Source organism: Misgurnus anguillicaudatus, chromosome 8 (genome assembly GCF_027580225.2).
Source record: "Misgurnus anguillicaudatus chromosome 8, ASM2758022v2, whole genome shotgun sequence".
Lineage (NCBI taxonomy): Eukaryota > Metazoa > Chordata > Actinopteri > Cypriniformes > Cobitidae > Misgurnus > Misgurnus anguillicaudatus.
This window is the reverse complement of record NC_073344.2, coordinates 11,156,657-11,177,471: the sequence shown is the minus strand read 5'-3', so window position 1 is coordinate 11,177,471 and position 20,815 is coordinate 11,156,657. Positions and strand designations below refer to the sequence as shown.

The 20,815-nt window shown below is 38.2% G+C and overlaps 1 protein-coding gene across 1 annotated transcript in view; it reads left to right on the top strand.

Annotated features, from left to right (window-relative positions):
• Positions 1 to 4,335: 4,335 nt before the first annotated feature.
• brinp3a.2 (bone morphogenetic protein/retinoic acid inducible neural-specific 3a, tandem duplicate 2) overlaps positions 4,336 to 20,815 on the top strand; it is a 55,880-nt gene continuing 39,400 nt past the window's right edge. The window contains exon 1 of the mRNA XM_055213479.2: positions 4,336 to 4,932. The gene's annotated coding sequence lies outside the window, so the exon portion shown is untranslated. The remainder of the gene's footprint in view (positions 4,933 to 20,815) is intronic.

Below are 20,815 nucleotides of genomic sequence, written 5' to 3'. Positions count from 1 at the left end.
AAAATTGGTTACTTGATGAAAGAAATCCAACCCTTGTCCTACAATGGTTTATCTGCCGCATTTTTAAAGATTAAATTTGACAGGCTAATTTTCAGCCCTGAGTACTTCAGGTGATATGAGTTATTATGAAAGGAACAATATTATCTTTATACAAGGCTCAGAGCGGGCCACCTGTCACAAGGGACAAAATCGTAGTTTTGTAGCAGGGTTTATCTATATTCAAATACATTGAAATTAGTCTGAGCAACATGATTAATATAATGCATTTACCTGCATTAAAATGCTTTTATCAATTTTATTTTAACACATCTTTAATATACTGAATCTTAGGGACATTTTGCTGGCATAAGCAGAGGCACGTTTGCACAAAGAGATGAGCTTTCATGATATGAATGTTACAAAAATAGTCCTGTACAATCAAAGCGTTTGCAGATGTTTCTCAGCAAGAGAATCTGAATGGTAAAATCAATGAGAAAATCTGCTCTGAGGTAATAATAAAACCGTATGAGTACATAAAAATAGAGAGATTTATAATGGAGAAAAAAGAATAAATAATAATAATAAAACTGATAGGAACAGATAAGCTCGTGCTGTAATTTACCCCATGATGACCAGAATGCGCTTTTCATTTCCATTTTTTTCACTAGTAGATGAGTCTATCAAAAAACATAGCATGTGTTAATCTGTGGGAGGTATTGTGTGTTTCTCATCATCGCAGAGGGGGAAGAATAATTCTGCCTGCTTAAATGTAAAACAGATAACAGCTCTGGGTGATGATATTCTGGAAAGTGATAAACCAGGACGAATAGACTCGGGGTGAACCGGAGCTTAGTCCGACAGAGCTAAATTCGTTTTGCTAGCTCACGGAATGGAGTTATCTGAATCAACTGTCTTCTATATTCACCACAGGATATTGAGGAAGGCCAAGGTCAAATTACATCAGAATCTGACAGCATTAAATTCAAACACCAGAGGAAGTTTCCCAACTGAGTAAGAGATAATCTCAATCTCCAACTGTGCTCAGCAGGGACTAAAAAGCTTAAGAACTGATAGGATCCGCGAACCACATGATAAAGGTGCTGTAGGCAAGAAAACCCTACTGAAAATTCGATCCGCCAATAAAATCCTGTGGGTTCAATGAACCTCTAATATGTTTTAAAGATGCAATGAAACAGCTGTCTGTAAGGTTTAAAGTCTACCCACAGCAATGAACATATGCAGTTGTTTTAAAAAAGTTGTTCTGACAATAAGAGATACTTTTCGTGTAGTCTCATGTGGTGAGCTTTATTGGGACAGTTGTAGTAAAGAGTTGAGAGTCTCACGGCCGGCAGGTTGCGACTAGGTGCCCTTGATGTACCTTAACCCCAATTGGTGTATCGATAGCTACCCACCTCTCCGTGTGTTTGTATATGTACACGGCTTGCAATGCAATGTGTGTTCACTACTTACTGGGATGGGTTAAATGCAGAGGTCACATTTCAAATATGCGCTCCATACTTGACGAAACATGTCACTTTTACTCCTCACTTCACTTTGATTAAGACATACTGAATACATATTTATAACACACATTTGAATTACAAATCGGACTTACTACGCTTGGTCGCTTCTGATACGTCCTCTGCTTGCAACCTGAGCTCGCGCTGTGACACATAATGTATGCCAGAATAAGCAGAGAGCATCTCGACTATGCGTTTACAACGTGAAATCCCCAAGCTGTCACTACCCTAAATATGTACCATTTAAGGTACAGATAAGTATTCATTTGGTACCAATATGTAACTTTAACGTACTGATATTTTTGGTACCAATATACACTCATCTAAAGGATTATTAGGAACACCTGTTCAATTTCTCATTAATGCAATTATCTAACGAACCAATCACATGGCAGTTGCTTAATTGTTTTTAGGGTTGTGGTCCTGGTCAAGACAATCTCCTGAACTCCAAACTGAATGAATTTGCTCAGTTACTGGGACTTTATCTAGGGTTTACAAAGAATGGTGTGAAAAGGGAAAAACATCCAGTATGTGGCCGTCCTGTGGGCAAAAACGCCTTATTGATGATCAGAGGAGGTCAGAGGAGAATGGGCCGACTGATTCAAGCTGATAGAAGAGCAACTTTGACTGAAATAACCACTCGTTACAACCGAGGTATGCAGCAAAGCATTTGTGAAGCCACAACATGCACAACCTTGAGGCGAATGGGTTACAACAGCAGAAGACCCCACTGAGTACCACTCATCTTCACTACAAATAGGAAAAAAAGGCTACAATTGGAGACATTCAGATGGTAAAGTCAGAATCTGGCATAAACAGAATAAGAACATGGATCCATCATGCCTTGTTACCACTGTGCAGGCTGGTGGTTGTGGTGGTGTAATGGTGTGGGGGATGTTTTCTTGGCACACTTTAGGCTCCTTAGTGCAAATTGGGCATCATTTAAATGCCACGGCCTACCTGAGCATTGTTTCTAACCATGTCCATCCCTTTATGACCACCATGTACCCGTCGTCTGATGGCTACTTCCAGCAGGATAATGCACCATGTCACAAAGCTCAAATCATTTCAAATTGGTTTCTTGAACATGACAATGAGTTCACTGTACTAAAATGGCCCCCACAGTCACCAGATCTCAACCCAATAGAGCATCTTTGGGACGTAGTGGAATGGGAGCTTCGTGCCATGGATGTGCATCCCACAAATCTCCATCAACTGCAAGATGCTATCCTATCAATATGAGACAACATTTCTAAAGAATGCTTTCAACACCTTGTTGAATCAATGAAAAGGAAGCACCCCTGTGACAGCTAGCGACCATTTTTTGTTTGATTTTAATACATCAATAACTGCAAGCCCATTGGATTTGGAAGGACTCCAAGGAGAAGTATTTCAGACACTTGCGATTTCGCTATTTCAATTAATTTACCTATTAGCATAGATCATCACTGATACTTTAGTTCAAGATTCTTAAGAGGCTATTTACACTTGATTGCATGTCAAAATGTATGAAACACTGCTCAGACTTTCGAATGTCTGGCCTTCGAATGATGGGCGGGCAGACATCCAGCAAGCCATCTGTTACAGGCCTTTTCAGCGCAACAACTCTAATCCCAGAAGGCCACACGTCTTAATGTACTCTACATGCATAATCAATGATTCGGTCGGTAGCTGTATTAAACCTTGGTTAGTTCTGTAGACTAATACACCCTGCAATAGAGGAAAAGTCAGAACGAGAGTGTTAATTCAGATTAAAAGTTAGATCACAGTTCAGCACCATGGACAGTTCCTCTGTAGTTTATTCACTCTGGATTTTGCCCACACTGTAAAAAGTTCGATCAACTTTAAAATAACTTTAATTGGTAACACATAACTTAAAAATGCCACTTTAAAGTAAAAAAAAAACCGTTTTTAGGTGTTATCAATTTAAGATTTTTTTTAAGTTGATCCAACTTTGGCCTTTATACAGTGCATGTAACTAATACATCACAATATTTTCCTGATAACACAAACGCGAATGATCTATGTTTCCTCAGATCGCCAGAAGACTCACAATTTTATTTGGTCAGCCTCTGTAATGGATTTGTGCCGCATTTGTGCATGGTTAGAGAGCCATTCTGACTGCAGTCACTTTGTGGGTTTAACCAATATTTTGACGCTATTGAAAGTGATTCCTTATCTGAATACACATTAAAGCATGGCTGTATTGAACTACTGCTGGGAAAATGTCTTTATCTTATTCACAAATGTTAAAATTTTTATATTAATGTCACATGCTGAAATTAGAGGTATGATTTGTAGTCTTACTAAACATACACAAGAGCTCCCAAAATGCTCCCAAAATGCTGCACACAGTTCACATAACCCATACACATAACATTAAAACGAACCAAGAAATTTTCCATTAAAATTCCTACTTTTTGTACAAAATGAATCTCATCTAGAGAACAGGTTTGCAATACCTCTTTTCATGTAGCTTAGTTGAAAAAGCATTGCTTTTGTATATATTGTAAAAGCACAGCTAAACATCTACTAACTATAAATGTATAGTTTGAAACGAAAAATAAAGCATCTGCCAAATGCGTAAATACAGTGTGGGCGCAAAGATCAGTGACTGGCTCTGACCTGTTGACCCAGTGGGCATGACTTTCTGTTTCTGTGCTGCAGTAGTATTACTTTAAGCTACCACAGTGGTTTAAAGTCGTTTTTGAGGTAGGACAGATTTAACGTAGTTGTCATTCCTGGCTCGTCTAGGGTTTTATGCATATCCCCCGAAAAGCCATTACAGAGGGCTGCTTGTGTTTAAAACATGTGAATGGGTGAGAGAGAGAGAGTGCCGGGTGTCTGCCAGCATCTATCCATTGAAATTTGGCTCTGTGTCTCACACACACATAGGCACACGCACATACACGGACAACGATGCGGAGTAGGAGGGTCAAGCAGAGCTATGTGATGCTGCTGACTTTATAAAGGAATATCCATTGGCACTTTCAATAGACAGCGAGGAGCCGCGCAGTGTCGCAGTCTGTTGGCGGATGTTGAACTGAGGCGCGCACTTTAACCGATAGCCGCGGTCTGTTTTAATTTTCTGTGGTGTTTAGGATAAGGATATATAATCGGAAAGACGTCGTTTGATTTAGCGCTTATTATATTCGCCTCCAGGAACATTTCAGCACCGGACGGATAACCTCGGCTTCGTCTTATAATGGGATTGATTTGTTACCGAAGTTCGCCAGTGGACTATAGCGAAGTAGCGCCGGTTGAAATGTGGAGGTGCTGACCGACCTTTCGTCCATTTTGTCTTTACGCGAACATTTTCATTACTTACGAAGGTTTAACGTCGATGCCGGTTAAATAGTCGATGAAAAACAAACTGCTCTGTAAAAAACAAAGAATGGGACGTTGTGAAGTTTGAACACTGGTCTGCGTTGTGGTGAGTTGTGTTTTTTTACACGGTTTTCAAATGTATTTTTTGACTTGTACGGGACAACTTTGAACAAATGTGACCCGAGTGTTGTTATGAATGATGAGCATCACTACATGCACGAGCTGCAGCTGTGATCTCTCAACACCATTCACGTATTTATGTCCTACTGAGCTGTGCCATGTGTTGCTTAACTCTCTCTCTCTCTCTCTCTCTCTCTCTCTCTCTCTCTCTCTCTCCTCTCTCTCTCTCTCTCTCTCTCTCTCTCTCTCTCTCTCTCTCTCTCTCTCTCTCTCACACGCACGCACGCACGCAGACATAACTAAAGGTTAATCAAGATATTTGTAGTTACTCTGTGGCAATATAATTGATCATATATATATATCCCCTCTCTCTCTCTCTCTCTCTCTCTCTCTCTCTCTCTCTCTCTCTCTCTCTCTCTCTCTCTATCTCTACACACACACACACACACACACACACACACACAGTAATTCACTTTATCCGTTAACCTTGTTTTCAGTAATGGGTCATTAACTGAAATTCATCATTCATATAGTCTTCACTGCTACTGTACGCTTATATTCAAAATCTATCAAGTTTACAGCCCAGTCGATCAGCTACTAATATAGGCTACTGCTATATGTCTATATGTCAAGGTTGGTCAATAGACTGTACCTTGGTCTTAATTGTTTTAAAATGTAACAGTTCCTGAAAGCAATAAGTACATATACCTGAAGCAATATTTAGTAATAATATATATGGACACTACTTCACAAGACATCAGTGGAAGAGTGAAGGATCTGATGAAGACATTCTGTAGCTGTATTGAATAGAGTTGGGACCACTGTGCCTGCAAACCCCCTTTTCTCTGGCCAATGGAGAGAGCAGTAAAAGGCAAAACTGAAGTGGTGCTGTGTTACACACCTCTTCACACCCACAGCAGGCTCAGTGCTCAACATTATTCTGATTCAGTCCGTGTAACAAAAAGTCTAGCGCTTGTGTATGATGTCACACTAGTCTGAATTGAACTATGAAACATTTACAGTCCATTATTAATATTTGAATTCTTAATGATAACTTAATATTTTTAATACTTTTTGTCAGCTTAAGCGGATGAATTTAAGCTGAACTAAAATGACCAAAAGACCATTGTTTCCAAATAAGTTTCCCATCATCTGTCAGTGATCAGACAAAAATGTTCTTTTAAAAAAAATTTGTTACTGCCAAAATCAGTATTATATCAGGTCAGTATATAAAAGTATTATACAATATTAATACAATATCCGCCGTGTTATTCTGTCACCTTTCTCCCTTTTTTCACAAAACACAATAAACGCCACTCATCCTTTTCTGCAGAATGCAATAAATCCGCTCCACAAATTACAGCACAATGGCAGCGCGATGAGTACACGAAATCCTAGTTTTCCTCATCTTGTACTTCGTGATCAACAAACAAACAGAAACAAAATAATACTTTAATGGCATTGATAAACCTGTGGTTTATAATTTACGTGAGAGGCACTTAGGAGACGAAAAATGCCGGTTGATTGTTCCCACGACAGCAAGCTTCTCTCATGCTAACACACTGACCCCAGGGGATCTTATGAAAAACTTTTATTTTACGCGAAGCCAAAGAAAATCGAGCATGACCAAAACATTCACAGCTGATTGTTGTGAAAAAAAAAACACAAAGTAAGTGTTTTGGTTAATGCCATTAATGTTTATTTTTTAAATCAGTGTAAACCACTAGTCAACTAAATCAATATAACATGGCAAAGATGAATGCACATTAATATATTGATTCAATAGATTTATTGCATTTTGAATAAACTTGTCATGGATTTATTGCATTTTGTGAAAAACTAATTTGTTTTTATAATAAATCTTTGAAAATCAAATCATGGATTTGAATTTTTTATGTTATTATAACCTAAAGATGCTATGTGAAAGTTTGTAAAAGAAAATAGTGTTTTTTATCTTGTCACTTTCTTGGTATAGAAAACACGTTTTTGCAGAAATTTGTCAAAATGGATTTATTGCGTTTTGGAACCAAACTCTTTATGTCCTAACATTTGTATTTACAAATGATTAAACCAAATATTATGTTCATGACATTTGACCGTCTTGTCTTATCCTAAAACCAAAAGTAAACGTGTTTTTCTTCTGGAAGGTCTGTATTCGTTAAAATGAGCAAATAAAATATTTCAAATAAATTTTTACGCTCCTTACTTGACTTATGAGGTAAATAGCTTTTTAATAAGCGGGATAATGCATAGGCAGCAGGTTGTTATTGTAAAATAAGTCCCTGCAGTGTAAAACAACCTGATTAGGGGCTTATTTCTGTGATAACAACCTCCTGCCATAAGCTTGCACATTTTAAATGCACAAATTCCAATGGATTTTGATTTCCTCTGTACATTTTGTATTGTTTATCAATCAAGTTCTAAAAGTGATCCCAAAGAGAGCGTTAAATGTTTTGTTGTTAAATAGTTGTGGACTTCATAGTCATTCCCTTATTGCTAATTCTTATTGAGCCAAATGTCAACAAACTAATTCACAGTGATCAAACAAAGGCCAACAAACTAATTCATTGTAAATTAGATTGTCAGTGTTTTTGGCATTATTTTGTTGAATTAGTATGATTTAGCCTGTATAGCATTTTTTTAAAACTTTCTATTTATTGTTATAGTTTGTGTCCTTGGTCGCTTAATGGAGTCATGCTGACTATTTGAAAAGAACATACACTTTTGTGCAATTTTCTTAAATTGTGATATTTTTGGCGAGTACTGTATAACAGGCAATGTACCCGGTGACTTACTACACATCAAGCTTGTTGTTTTTAGAAAATGCATTTTCTACTGTGGTTCATGGAGGCACATAAACTTTTCATGTTAGTTATTGCTCAGTTTATTCTCTCTGTGTGAGAGCTGTTAGACTGCACAGTGGATGCTTTGCAGAAAAAGCCACTGGGACAACAACAGTGACAAGTTGAATGCTGTGTTCACATTTCCCTGTATGAAGGGTCTGGCTCGGTGTGTGCGTGAGCTCTTCTGTATCCAAGCTGTCTCTCATCATTGCTATCTGCTGGCACGGTTTTGCCATTTCTAAAAACACCATTTAGAGCATTCGGCGGCCACATAAAAGACAAAAGGACCTTTTAGTGCACACATACACACACGCGCTAGCATCAGCATCCAACATTGTGTTAGCTCAATGGCTCATTCATCCTATACTAATGTGCGATACAGCCACGGATGAGGACCGGTGAGAGCCAACAAAATACCTCTCCTACTCTAGTGAATATGCCTCAATGGAGCCTTTTTTCTACAAATGACTGTCTGCAGGTAAAGTGGCTCCCTAACAAGTCCTCAAATTAATGAATGACTCATGCGCGAATGCCCTTCTGCAGCAATTCCAGCACGTCAGAAATTTCACACTGTGGACTGATGGGTCGAACATATAGCAAGCAGACAGGCCCGAGCCAGATCGGAGCTTTACGACGGTGAGCCGTAGCCCATTATTTTATGATAATGAGTCGGATCCATCCCGACGCAGAGGCTTTCCGCGAGACAAACGTGTGAAAAGACATCGGCTCACTGATTAAAGCTCGAAAACAAAGAGGCCCTCAGGAGTACGCGGTTGAAAACAAAGTAAAGATGTGACATGGCACCTTTCAACTAGGCAAACAAAAACCTTTATGCTTGTACAAAATGACAAACAATACGAGGTATGCGAACAAGCAAAACTGCTTAAAGGTTAGCATCGTAATGACGAAAAGAGTACATCTTGTGAGTGACACATAAAAAACTCGAAGGCGTCAGATTTGGATTTCACTGATTTCTTTTCATTTGCAAAGCAATTCACAGGTTTAAATGTAAAATCAGTTTAGTTTGATATATTTCCTCACTGTCATTGCCAACTCATAATAGCCTTTGTTTGATGATGAGACTCTTAAGTTTCTCGCTGTACTGTACTGGCAGCCCATTTTTAAAAAGAAGACCTTGTGTGGTTTGCCGAGATTAATTGCTGCTTTCTCCCCATACTGCTTTTAGGCTTTAGGCTGATCTGTGGCCAAATAAAAATGTAAAAGTGAGAACTTTACGATCAAGAGCGCAATAATTAAAACAGCAATTAAAGCAGCGTCTTGGTTTTATTACATCTAACCTGTAATCAATTCTTTGTTGGGTTTTATTCGAACTAACAGACATTTTAATGGAATGAACCCCTTTGTTTAATGGTCATGGTTAATTAATTTGATCAACTATAAACCTTTACACATTCCATACATATGACCTGACTTTATTAGCCACAGCTATGTAAACTGGATGATTAATCAAAATCATAAAATATGGGTTTATGATAATGGATCAAACAAACAAATAATTATATTTGTGAACCACTTTGCTGTTCATGTCCGCTTAAAGATCAGAAGCTTTATAAGTATAGTTTTGTATTCTAATGACCCTGATTTATATATTTATATAAAAATAGCAATTACTGTACTCTAGATATGTAAACTGAAAAGCATTTTTAAAGCCTAATAAAATGTGCGTTATGCCCATAAAGGCATTGTGCTCTCAGAAGCATTATGTGATAGATACTAAATGTAATGTTTACTCACCAACACTCTGGCAGCCACATTTATTTGCATAAAGGACGGCTCACATTTCGCATCTAAAACCATGTGGAAAATGTGATCGATGCTGCATTCTGAAAAGTTACATATTATCAACTGCCTGCCAGTCCAAAAAAAAAGAGCGCATTGCCTTGTGTGGGCATCGCGACCGCATCACTCTCTATTTGAAATGTGAAGTATTTCACAACATTACCTAATTAATTACATTTAATTTATACATTTAACAGAAACCTTTAAAGAAGGTGGGGGGGGTTCAACGGTATTTCTTGCATTCTGACTTATTAACCAACACATTTTCACTTCCCAAGGCGTCAAAATCTGAAGCATGTTCAAACGCCTTCAGCGTCAGTATGAAGATGCAAAGGGTGCCCCTATGCAACACTATATCGACGAAATGGGAACTCCGTTGCTTTCATGCTAATCCCTCAGCGTCGGATATAGACGAAAGGGAATCCCGGAAGGTGATGCCGTCACGTTATGCGACGATCGGCAGGATCATGCCGCTTCTGGACATTAACTACTCAATTTTTTCCAATTTTTAAACCATTGTCGCTTGGGGTTGGGGTTAGACTTGGGGTGTGGATGTCAGTTTGTTTATACTTTTTGTCTTCAGATTTTTAAGCTACTGTTGCTTGGGGTTAGAGTTCGGGTTTGGGTTAGGATGTCTGTATTGGTTTATACTTTTTGTCTTCAGATTTTTAAACCATTGTTGCCTGGGGTTAGGGTTAGAGTTGGGTTTGGGTTATGATGTAATTTTATGTAACAGAAAGTCGTTCTAACCCCAAGCGACAATGTTAAAAAATTTGGAACAAAAATTGAGTAGTTACCGTCCAAAAGCGGCATGATCCTGCCGATCGTCGCATAACGTGACAGCATCACCTTCCGGGATTCCCTTTCGTCTATATCCGACGCTGAGGGATTAGCATGAAAGTAACGGAGTTCCCATTTCGTCGATATAGTGACGCATAGGGGCACCCTTCGCGTCTTCATACTGACGCTGAAGGTGTTTGAACATGCTTCAGATTTTGACGCCTTGGGGGTTGTATTAACACAGTTTAAGAGTTGGTTTTCTCATGCTAAACAAATGCAAAGTGTCAAAAAAGCAGTTGGACGTGTTACAGAGTATTTCTGTACCGAATGCACTTCGCCAGGGTTTGTACAAGTTTCGAAAAGTTTTTTTAAAATACGGGTCCGGCTGACGTTTCTGGGGTAAGCTATACATATCACTTCTTTTTATGGGCAATTCTCCTGGAAAACCACGCCCATGCGGGAGAGCGAGAACTGAGGACGCTAAGTAGTTTGTTAAGTGTTTGCGTGTGTGTTTGTTTAACGCTGGATTTCATTGAAAAGTCCTAAACGGGTCATGAGTTGCATGCGGTAAGTAAGACTTCTGTGTTATGTTGGAAACAGGCTCGTAAGTGCGTATTGTATAAGCGACAAGAACATGTAGTGAATAATAAGTTATCCAGTCAGTGTTATATAAAGTGTTGACTGGTGACTCACTCCTCCCGCAGTTCCTAACTCCAAATTTTTTTGTACATTATCGGAAAGAATCGGTAAAGCTAATCGCCCAGCTGTCTTTAATAAATCTGATAAAAATTAAAGGTCCACTGTGTAGATTTTTAGCAGCATCTAGTGGTGAGACTGTGAATTGCAAACAACGGCTCAGTCCACAGTTCAACCCTCACTTTCGAAACGCATAGTGAAGCTACAGTAGGTGCCACCGGACAAACATGTCGTCGTCTGAGACAATGTAGTGACAAAACACGCTCTATAGACAAGTTTGTCCATTTAGGGCTACTGTAGAAACCTGGCAGTCCAAATGGTGACTTCCATGTAAGGGGACCGGCGATGTATGTAGTTATAAGGGCTCTTTTTAAGGTAATAAAAACAACCCAGCTCATTATGTAAAGACTTTTTTATTGTTGGGCAAAATGCAATAAATGACGACACAACAAAGGTATCGGGGCAGTAGTTTACTCATTTATTTATTTGTTCATTTCTTACTCATTTATGATCATTCACGTGGTTGGTGGACAAAAAAGAAGCAAGGGCAACACCGTCATAACAGCAATCTTCTTAAAACTGATGCCATTAATCCAAGCGCGTCATTAAATTCCTGCGTTTCAAGGAGCGGGAACAACACACACTCGCTCGTTTTAACCCTCTGCGCGTTAACAACCTCACTAGTGCAAGGAAATGTCAGAGCTGCACGTATTACAAGCTCATGTGCAAGGAATAGTCAGAGTCATGCGCATTACAAGTTCAGGTGCTAGAAGGAGTCACGGCCGCGCACATTCAGGTCCAAACAAGAGTCAAAGACGCATATTTAATCCAGGTGCGTGCGAGAAGGAATCCGCACGGTTTACAAGCTCTCTAGTGCAAAGTGAAGCCCACAAACCATCTCATGCGAGGAAAAGCATGCAATGTGCATGCTAATGTGAAACTATGATGATGATCAACATGATCTCACAAAGTTCCGTGGGATAGTCACGGAATTTTGTGCTAATTTTTCCGTGGCCCTGCTAAGTACTGTCTTTTTCCGTGGCAATCTCACGGATTGGTTACTCAACTGCTTTTTCCTGTTTTCAAACCATTTTCGCTTCGGTTTAGGGTTAGATTTGGTGTTTGCATTAGTACGTCACTTTAAGTATTGGTTTATACTATTTTTTCTGATTTATTTTTATATTTTCTAAACTTTAAACAATTGTCGCCTGGCGTTGGGGTTAGAGTTGGGTTTGGGTAGGGATGTCATTTCATGTAAATCTAACCCTAAACAAGGCGAAAATGGTAAGAAAATAGGACAAAACAGTTGAGTAACCAATCCGTGAGAATGCCACGGAAAAAGACAGTCCGTAGCAGGGCCACGGAAAAATGCGGAGATCCGTGAAAATGCTACGGAAAAATTAGCAAAAAATTCCGTGACTATGCCACGGAAATTCGTGAGATCAGGTTGTGATGATCATAATATCTATCGGCAACTATCGTCATGAAAACCCACTATTGGCGATATGTCTGTCGATCGTCGATACACGATACTATCGGCACAACCCTAGTCTTTATACACCACTGATTATATTGTTATATGTATTTTATTCCATTTCTGTCAAAAGATCCTTCTAAAAGTTACACAATAACAGTAACAAGTAACAAAGAGATTGCTGTAGGTAAGTAATTTCCTGCATATATACAAGGTCATTTACAATGTCAGATAAACATTGTCTGATGCTCAGTGTTTCATCTAGAATCTAACAATTATTTTTTGTTTCATGGGTTGTCATCTCTCAGAGGTCCATTTCTCATGACGGCATGATTAGAGAGAATGTTTGATTTTGCGTTTAAAATCCAACACAATAGCTGTCAGCCTTTTCTACAATTCTTTCGGCGTTATTCATTGAAAATCAAGCTCAGTATTTCATATTTGTTCTATTATCTACGTGCTGAAACATTCTCTTTGATAGATTACTCACCACCACACATCTCTTTGTGCACCTCCCTTTGTCTTAAAATGAAACATTGATAAATACTTATCCATGCAGGCAGATTATTTCACTAAGAAGCCTCTTACCTTAGGCACACAATGAAAGACAAAGTTGACTGTCAAGGGTTAGTGAATAACTTGGCTAATTAGTAGTAAAAGCTCAGTCAGCGAAAGTGAAGCAGAAGTGAAGTTTTTCAGTTCCTGTCTCAGACTTTGTGGTTTGAGGGATGTCTTGAAACCTGAAAGAACCGGAATTACAAATAATGGGATCCGGTTGTAAACAGCGGTATAACCTCCACTTCAACTCTCACTTCAGATGCACGCTCATGCAAACAGCCAAGCAAACTTCCATCCTAATCCTAACCCTACAGACACGGATTTAGAGCGGGAAGCATATCAAAAACACAGCTACATTTGCATGCTTCCAGCGGTAGGCCAAACCTAGGTGCATTTGCACAGGTTTTATACGAAAGAACTGAACAGATGCCCTGAGTCCAAAGCGTGCACTTGAGTCTGTCCTCTGAACATGACTGACTGATATGCCTTTGAGAACTCAAGTTTGAGAGTTCCCAAATCTCATCATCTCAGCCTCAAAACCACTTTAGGTTGGCTTTTGTAATCCAAGGTTAAATCCTAGGAGATGCTGAAAAATGCTGCTTAGATGAAATTGTAGATGGCAATGTAGCACCAGTTGAACCAGGGGCAACATAAGGCAACATAATTTTCATACACACTCCAAAAATAAGACTTTTGATGCTGTTCACTTTATTTAAACGATTATTTAGCTTTCTTAACTAGGCTTAAAGCGATACTCCAGCCACATTTCAAAATCACCCTATTATTTACTCACCCTCAAGCAATTTGAGATACACATGTCAATCGACTTTCAGATGAACACATTTGGAGTTATTTTAGTAAATGTCTTTATAATCGTATTCATATATCAAACTTTATTAACTGTAATAACTCGCTTCCGGTAACGACGCCATTTTAGACTCGATTCATGAGAGAGTTTTAGAGTAGTGAGCGTTGGTTGCCATAGGTACGTTGCACAGTGACAAAATGGTGTCTTTACTGCTAGTTATTATAGTTTATTAAGTTTAAAATGTGGATATTTTCTTACAAAATCACATTGATTACCCGCAAAAGACCTTTATTAACCCCTTAAAGAGATCTGTTAAGAATGGATGCACATTTCTGGTCTTCAAAGTCAGAAGTTGTTTCGTGATCCCTGTTTTCTACCATTATAAATTTGGAAGAGCAAGGACATTTACTAAAATAACTCCAAATGTGCTTGTCTGAAAGATGATGGACATGTGTATCTTGGATTGCTTGAGTGTGAGTCGTGGTGAAATTTTGTGTCTGGAGTATCACTTTAATGCAATGTTTTAATTTTGAAAGAACATGATTCTGTCTAGTAGCTCAAATATTTAAAATAATACATTTGGCTCATTATTCAGTTCACTTATTGTAAACATGCTAATTTTTAGTCAGGCAGGAGATTTTCAGCTCCCAGCATGCTTTGCATGGGACTGAATAATGAGAGTAAATGTAGTAATTAAGTGCTGAAAAAGATGAAATAAGGAGGAGACAATTATTAATGTTTATTATAATGTTGTGTTTTTTCGTCTTTACTGTAAAAGTTATTTTTGAATGTTGGTTGATCTGAAGGCATTATATTTGTTAATGCCATGATTAGCTTTTGATTCTGACCTTGATGTCAGTGGGCATTGTTTAATAAAAGTTAAGAGTGATTCAAACTAATTGTTTTTATTTGTTAATCTTGTTGGGTTTACTTTATTTAGTCATGCTCAGGGCTCCCACAGGTCCTTGAAATCCTTGAAAGTTTTTGAATCTTGGGTAAAATATTCAAGGACCTGTGAAGTTTTTGAAAATATACATAGATAAATTGAAAGTGCTTGAATTTATTTTAGGCAAGAAGTTTTCTGGAAAAAAAAATGCATATTATTCCCTGTGTAGTGAAGGTAGGGGTGGGCGATGTGGCCCAAAATAAAAATCCCCAATTTAAAAAAAAAAAATCCAATTTACGATTTAAATCGATTTTCCCCCCTACTGAAAAATCATTCTGCAGATTGCAAAGAAATTGTTCAAAACAAGTTTTTAACTTTTTTTCCACAGTATATATGGGGACCATATCTTTAGCAATGTACATTTTCCAACTGCCCCCCTCTTATCATACTGGATAGGTACTGGTGATGTGCGGGTCAGGATTTTTTTTCAACCCGCAGGTCCCACTCTTATGAAAAATTTGGCCCGCCACACACCACTGTACCTATTTTTCCAACCTGCCCTGTGACCATTAAAATAGACATACTACGCATGTGTAATGTAAATGAAAACAGGCTTGATTTCAGCCTAAAAGTGCTTGGAAACAACCATTAGATTACATCGCCATGTAAACTGGCAACAATATGCTTAAGTTATGAACCATAGAAACCAGCATTGTCATAGTATAATGATAAACATTTTTAACATTTACAAAACAAAGTCTGTATTATCTACCGACAAATTCAGACCTTAATATCTCTTGCACCTCGTCTGTCATCTTCAATTTTATTTCTCTGTTTATTTTTTTTTGTGGCTGGCAACGGAAGCTACTTGGCGCTTTCGTGACGTAAGCCCAAAAGTGATATCAAGTTACGTTGCTACATAGCCTATAATTTAACCTTATCAAAAATATGAAACCTAAAAGAACCTAATAAAATATGAAAATAAACATTCCCAAATATTTAATAAAGACTATGGGGTATTGCACGCAACATACATGTTTTTAATGACCCGCTCCGCAATAAAGTGACAACTTTACCCGCCCCGCGGGTTACGAGACAACCTGCATCACTAACGTTACTGGATACAGTTTGTAAATGTTTCTAGACAGTAACTTAGGCTGTTTTTTTTGGGGTGTGTTTGCTTGTGCTGCCGCGGTCTTTAGCAGGGCACAACATCAACAGGGTTTTTATTATAGACTTTCCATTTATTATGGAAAGTCCTTGAAAGGTCCTTGAATTTGAAATTAACTAAGGTGTGGGAACCCTGCAGGCTTTGTCTACATAAAGCATTTTTTTCATGTTAAAGCAACACTATGTAGTTTCCATGTAAAAATGACTTACAGCTCCCCCATGTGGTTAAAAAGCGCAACAGTTCCTAGTATCAGACACTCTTCTGCAGGCAGGGGGAGGGGCGGGGCTGTGTGCTCTACCCTCCACCGCCACTTTCAGAGTGTGCTTGTACCAGCTAGGAGGCTGCTCAGGTTGCAGCAACAGTACAATTTGTCCAGTTAAAAGTTGTTCTATCACTGAAATAATTTTAGAGAAATTATTTAAAGGTAAAAAAAAACCTACATAGTGTTGCTTTAAGTAAACTTGATTAAGTCATATTTAGGGATGCACCGAATGTGAATAAGCCAAATGAATTACACAAACTATAAGTTTTATTTATCATTTTGAAAAATCAAGACATCCTGAACACCATGCAGTGTATGAGAAAGACACGGCGGTGTTGATGAGTATTTGTCTGCTGAATGCACAAGCACGAATGTAACACGAAGAGCGTCAGCAGTATGTAATAAAAACTTCCTAGAACCAGTAAAGTCATACAATGACAAACACGCTTATATTAAACGAGAAATCTTGTTTAATATATTAATCTTGCCGTCATCTCTCTCTCCTTCTCTTTGTGCTTGACCGTGCACATAGCGCACTTCCGCTGTCCAACATACAGTGCTGCGTGTCGTTGCAAGTTTCTTAAGTAATGAATTGGTTATTTGCATTTTGCGGTAATAGAAGATCGGATTAATATCTGTTTAGCCAAGACTATTTATGTGGTTGAATGTAAATTGAACAGTTTTTAACATGTCAGATAATGCCTATAATGACAGAATGTAAAAAAATCTGTGTTAAATAATGTAAAATAAGGACATTCTGAAAATGTAACTTGTGCAATGGTGAGAAAATTGGCAAAATAATTAAACGAAAGGAAAATGAAAAATAAAATAAAAAATTTTCGGTATTCGGCTTTCAGCTGAGTTTTTCATTTTATTCCTTTCGGTGCATCCCTCTATCTACATGAAGTAGTTGAGTAGAGCTTACATGTTAATTTCATGTTAAGAAAGCGTGAGTCAAACATGTGGAACCACTGTTCGTGATTTAATAATGTTCACCCAAAGAGCTTTTTGTTTGAGTGCAGGTATAAATTAAGTAAGAATATAATGTTTTGAGTTTGTAGCAGGGTGACTCATTATTCTCTTCCTGAAAAAAAGCAATTTTAATTTCTGAAAAACAAAGTTTGAAACGAATACAGGGAGTTGACAGTGTCCCTTGTGGTGCATACTTATGATTTTCTCAGTGAAGTTCAAGCCGCATTTTGAGTCAGACCAGTTGAGTTCAATTCAACAGGCAACTTTCCATTAATTATACTTAAATGACATCTCCACAGTGAAGCTTTGAGAAAATGATGTGAGAAGTCAAGTTAAGTGCACCTGCAGAAGCTTGTAAAAGACTTCACTGTTAAATGCATTTCTGAAGAAAATCGTGACGCAGTTTTATGCTGGTAATTCTGAGCACCTGCAGTCTTCAAGTCTCTCAATTTAATTACCACGTATAGATGTTCATTTTCATTGCAAGAATGGGCTGCAGTGACTAATGTCTCAAAGAATAAGTTCTTTGTTTTTCTGACATTCTTTTGCCATTCGTTTGCATTCAGTTATTTATAAACCCCCGCAATCACATTCTCAGTCTGTAATCTAAAAGTCTCGCCGCTTCTTAATGAATATGGTTAGTCAATGTGCTCACTGAACAGACCGCTAGATTGTCTTTTTGTCGATTAGACAGGCATTTGTATGAACTGTTCCTCTCTTATTACTAGGCAGCATTCATAGATTGTAGGTTTAAAATCGTTCGTCCCTTTAGGGTAATACACAGGACCTTGTCATAGTCACCATTTACATGACAAATTACAATGTGAATGTTTGCATAGCTATTGGAAGCCCTGCAGGTTGTGATACAAATACTCTTGCAACATCTAGTTTAAATGAAAAATTGTGTGTCATGTAGCAAGGCCAAGATGATCATGCAACACAGTGTACATAATTTCTCTGAACAAAAGGCTTAAAAAATACACCCATTTTTTATAAAAGTTCTGCTGGGGTATGTTTTTAATCTAACATAGCTCTGAATAATAATGTTCTCGGAAAATATTTATTTTTTATTCTTTTCTTCCCCCAGGCTTTGCTTAATTTCTCTAATGCTGACTTATTTCATTTCTTAATTATCCTTATTTACTGTGTCGCTCCCCTCCACATTTTTGGTGTCTCTGTTCATCCCAAACATAGGCATTTTGCATCACGGTTTCTGTAGACGTGGATATCTTATAGGGTGTTCCTGTAACCCAACTGGTAGAGCATTGCGTTAGCAGCCCAAAGGGTCAGATATTTGATTCCTAGTGAACACACAAACTGATACAATGTAGGCCTTGTAATGCACTGTAAATCGCTTTGGATTAAAGTGTCTGCCGCATGCATAAATACAAATGTAATGTACATCAGTTGGTCCCATTTTATACAGTAAGGTGTCTTTAACTACTGTGCACTTAGATCACATAACAGTCATCACATTGTACTAATTGTATACATGTGTGTTGCTCAAGGTAGGTTTTAGGGATAGAGTCAAGAGTGTAATAACATGCAGATAGGGCAAATACAATATATTATGTAACTACATATCTGACCTTGTACCACAAAACCAAGCAAAAGCCAAAAATACATTGTATGAGTCAAAATTATAGATTTTTTCTTTTATGCCAAAAATATGCAAGGTTCAGGTTCCATGAAGATATTTAGTAAATTTTCTACTGTAAATACATCAAAACTTTGTCAGTGGATGTAGTTGCTAATAGGGATGTGCATTTATATAATTTTTTCATTTAGATGAATCCATAGTAGAGGTCTTCCCGGGTCCACTTAGATCCGAAAACCCGAGGTCCGACCCGAGACCCGATCGGGTTCGGGTCTAAAAGTTTCACATGTGCCGCGGACACGGGTCGGGTACAATAATAGCGGCATCGGGTCTCGGGTAATTTAAAAATGAATGTGTTTTTTCTGAACGGACCCGAGAAGACCCGAACTCTCTCGCCTTTGTGCATCAATGTCCTTTTCAAACCTCTCATCTGTTTGCCAAGAGCGCTTGCGACAGTGTGTGGTTGTCGGAAGGTTCATTTTCATTAAGACAAACATGTCAGTCAATTATAAATGTACATTTTAGCGGTTACGTTGGTGTCGTCGTCAGATAACAAAGTAAAACGAATGGAGCAGCTCGCCAAATTGGTTGCAAGGCCACCGGAGTTTCTTTCTGTCTGACTGCTGCGCGTGGGTCTGCAGAATGCACACACGTCAGTGCTGTTTACATTCGGTTCCAGTCGGGTTAAAAAAATGTTTCACTAGTTCGGGTCGGACTCGGGTCTAATTTTCTCGGGTTTGTCTCGGTCGGGTCTTTCTTTAAAAATTTTTTATTTATGCACGTCGGGTTCGGGTATGAAGTGATTCGGGTCATATCGGGTCGGGTACATTTCTTTGGACCCGAGAAGACCTCTAATCCATAGGTCTGAAGAACGAGTACTCAATTAACTGGGGGCGGGGCAATCAAAGGGGCAGGGCGTACACGTCATGGTGAAAATGAAAATATTTTTATTAAAAACACTCAAATAAAACTTAATTTTAAAGAAAATATGACAGAACAATGAACACATATTAGATTATTAAGGAATTAAATGTTTTTAACAGAAACCACCAGGAATAGCTGGATGATGAAGTGAAGTTAATAAACACAAACTGAAGCATTTTACTGAAGCATGACGCACTCTACATAATATTAAGCCTTTATACAACATAAATGTATTATACAACGTGCATCTATCTGCAAAAAATGCAAGACTTCAACTAAGTTTTCAACTAAGTTATGTACAGAAAGTTTAACTTCCGTTGTGTATGGGCACCATAACACCTTACACCTTACAACACATCCAGTCAAAGCATAAGCTTCATAACATTAAGCAGCTTTAAGTCTTTTGCTGTCATTTTAGCAATTAGCTGTGTTGTGTCGTCCTCTTACCTTACCTCAGTCAAGATGTAATGTTAATGCTCGTATGGCTCTCTCGTATCTCTTGGCATTTGATGTTTAAAGGAATAGTCTACTCATTTTCAATATTAAAATATGTTATTACCTTAACTAAGAATTGTTGATACATCCCTCTATCATCTGTGTGCGTGCACGTAAGCGCTGGAGCGCGCTGCGACGCTTCGATAGCATTTAGCTTAGCCCCATTCATTCAATGGTACCAATCAGAGATAAAGTTAGAAGTGACCAAACACATCAACGTTTTTCCTATTTAAGACGAGTAGTTATACGAGCAAGTTTGGTGGTACAAATAAAACATAGCGCTTTTCTAAGCGGATTTAAAAGAGGAACTATATTTTATGGCGTAATAGCACTTTTGGGAGTACTTCGACTCGCCTGAAAAGTCCGCTCCCCTTCTCCCTCTCATAACTTTATCTCTGATTGGTACCATTGAATGAATGGGGCTAAGCTAAATGCTATCGAAGCATTGCAGCGCGCTCCAGCGCTTACGTGCACGCACACAGATGATAGAGGGATGTATCAACAATTCTTAGTTAAGTTAATAACATATTTTAATATTGAAAATGAGTAGACTATTCCTTTAAATATGAGATGATAACCATTGAACTTTTGATGGAGCTGTAC